Source organism: Ovis canadensis, chromosome X (assembly GCF_042477335.2).
Source record: "Ovis canadensis isolate MfBH-ARS-UI-01 breed Bighorn chromosome X, ARS-UI_OviCan_v2, whole genome shotgun sequence".
NCBI lineage: Eukaryota > Metazoa > Chordata > Mammalia > Artiodactyla > Bovidae > Ovis > Ovis canadensis.
Window position 1 is genome coordinate 92168243 of NC_091727.1, and position 3023 is coordinate 92171265.

The window sequence follows — 3023 nt, forward strand, 5'->3', positions numbered from 1 at the left end:
ATATTGTTGCCATTTGCTAATTTATAATTTTAACTTGAATTCTTTCCAAATTCCACTCATATTTTAAGCTGCCTAGATGTCATCTTTTCTTGGAGAGCTTTCTTAGATTTAGCATGGCCAAAATAAATTTTGACCCTTGACCTTTCACTGTCACCCCGCAACTACTCCTGTCTTATTCTTAGTCATTTCAATAATAAACGCTGCCATTTATACAGTTGCTCAAACCAAAATATTAGGTGTCATCCTTGGTTACTCTCCTTCCCTCGTCCCCTGTATCCAATCCATAGCAAGTCCTGCAGGTTCTCTTTTGTCTCTATCTTTATCTATCTACGTTTTTAATCTTTCAAACTTATCCTGTTCTCTCCATTTCTACTGTTTGTCTCTGTAGTTCTAAATCACCATAATCTATATCTCGCGTTTAACTGGTTGCGTTGTTTCTCTTCATAGCCAAAGTGATCTTGGTAGAATATCAAAACAAGTAATGTGACTTTTCTGCTTAAAACTCTGGTGGCTTCCCATGTCTGTAGCACATTGCATACTTGCCATGCTGGCCTTCCTTTCATTTCTCCAACCTATTAAGCTACATTCAGCCTTAGATTTTTGTACTTCCTGTATGCTTTTCTAGGAATTATTTTCCTGAAGATTTTAGTAGGCTTCCATCTTCCCTCTTATCATCTTAGCCCCGGCACTTTCTGAAGCTGCATTTCTCTTACCTGTTACTCTTTATCATATTATGCTGTTACTTCAAAAAAAAATTATCCCTAGTACTCATCTCTGAAATTATCTTAGTTATTTATTTTCTAAAATGCCCTATTGAAACCCACTAAGCTCCATGAGAAGGGGATATCACTCTTTCCCTTGACCTAGAACAGTATCTGGTTAAAGTTAGTGAACAATATTTGTTATATGATTTAATTTTGCATGAAACATGGGCTTCCTTGGTGGCTCAGGCCGTGAAGAACCTGTGTGAAATGTGGGAGACCTAGGTTCGATTCTTGAGCTGGGAAGGATCCCTGGAGAAGGAAATGGTAACTCACTCCAGTATTTTTTTTTTTAAGAGAAAATGTTTTTTGTTATTATTTTTTAAAATTTTTATTTTTACTTTATTTTACTTTACAATACTGTATTGGTTTTGCCATACATTGACATGAATCCACCATGGGTGTACATGAGTTCCCAAACATGAACCCCCCCTCCCACCTCCCACCCCATATCATCTCTCTGGATCATCCCCTTCACCAGCCCCAAGCATCCTATATCCTGCATCAAACATTGACTGGCACTCCACTATTTTTGCCTGGAGAATTCCATGGACAGAGGATCCTGGCAGGCTCCAGTCCACAGGGTTGCAAAAGTTAGACACGACTGAGTGACTAACACACTTTCACTTTAATTTTGCATGATTTTCAAGCTATTTGAGTTTTTCCTTTTTTATGAAGAGATATAACCAAATTCCAGATATCTTACAGTTTGATGTAAATTTCATGCTATATGTTAAAATATTTCCTGAAATTTGGTCTGCATTTGTTCATTTTATCTATTCAAAGGTAATATGATTTTTTAATGCTCCACAGATGCTTAAAATTTTGCTGATAATCGTGCAAAAGTAATTGTGGTTTTGGACCATTTTAAATCATTATAACTAGGCTCAAAATCAGCTTTATCAATCAAAATAGGAACCATTACAATCAACATATTTTTGCCAATCAGAAATATGTTTATTTCTGTAGCATAAAAATCCATGCCTCAGGATTTGATGTACTCTTGGAAAGCATTGTCTTCCTCCTGCTGGTTGTGGAAGCATTTTCCCTGCAAAAAGTTGTCGAGGTGCTTGAAGAAGTCATAGTCAGTTGGTGAGAGTTCAGGTGAATATTGAGGGTGAGGCAAACCTTCATAGCCCAATTTGTTCAACATTTGAAGCGTTGCTTGTGCAACGTGCAGTTAGGCATTGTTGTGAAGAATCGGACCCTTTCTGTTGACCAATGCCAGCTGCAAGCATTGCAGGTTGCTGTGCATCTCATCAATTTACTGAGCGTATTTCTCAGATGTAACAGTTTCACTGGGATTCAGAAAGCTCTAGCGGATCAGGTGGGCAGTAGACAATCAGACAGTGACCATGACCTTTTTTTGGTGAAAATTTGGCTTTGGGGAGTGCTTTGGAGTTTCTTCAACCACTGAGCTGGTCGTCACCAGTTGCCATACAAAATCCACTTTTTGTTGCACATCACAATCCCATCAAGAAATGGTTTGTTATTGTTGCACAGAATAAGAGAAGTTGACACTTCAAAACGACATTTTTTTGGTTTTCAGTCAGCTCATGAGGCACCCACTTATCGAGCTTTTTCACCTTTTCAATTTGCTTAAAAGGCCGAATGACTGTAGAATGGTTGATGTCGAGTTCTTCAGCTACTTCTCATGTGGCTGTAAGAGGATCAGCTTTGATGATTGCTCTCAGTTGGTCGTTGTCAACTTCTGATGGCTGGCCACTGTGCTCCTCATCTTCAAGCCTCTCATCTCCTTTGCAAAACTTGAACCACCACTGCAGTGTGTGTTTGTTAGCAGTTCCTAGGCCAAATGCGTTGTTGATGCTGTGAATTGTCTTTGCTGCTTTATGACCTGTTTAGAACTTGAATAAGACAATTGCTCAAATTTGCTTTTTGTCTAACATCATTTCCCTAATCTAAAATAAATATAAAATAAGGAGTAATGTCATTAGCACAAAAACATAAAGTGAGATATCCACATTAAAATAATGTAAAACACAATCACATATTATTGCAGCCCACTCTAGTATTCTTGCCTAGAGAATCCTCACGGACAGAGGAGCCTGGGGTGGTAAAGAGTCAGACATGACTGAGCAAATTCCAATACCAAACGCCAAGTTAATGCAAAACCCCAATTACTTTTGCACCAACTGAATAATTTCAATGTGATAGAGCAATTGCCTATATTGTTTGCTTGCTTTATGTTTTGTCTGAGTATCACAGGTTGCTCTATGCCTACACACACACACATACACACAG

At 38.3% G+C, this 3023-nt stretch overlaps 1 pseudogene; it reads right to left on the reverse strand.

Annotated features, from left to right (window-relative positions):
• Nucleotides 1–1663: 1663 nt before the first annotated feature.
• LOC138930000 (histone-lysine N-methyltransferase SETMAR-like) lies at nucleotides 1664–2671 on the reverse strand (annotated as a pseudogene).
• Nucleotides 2672–3023: the final 352 nt, after the last annotated feature.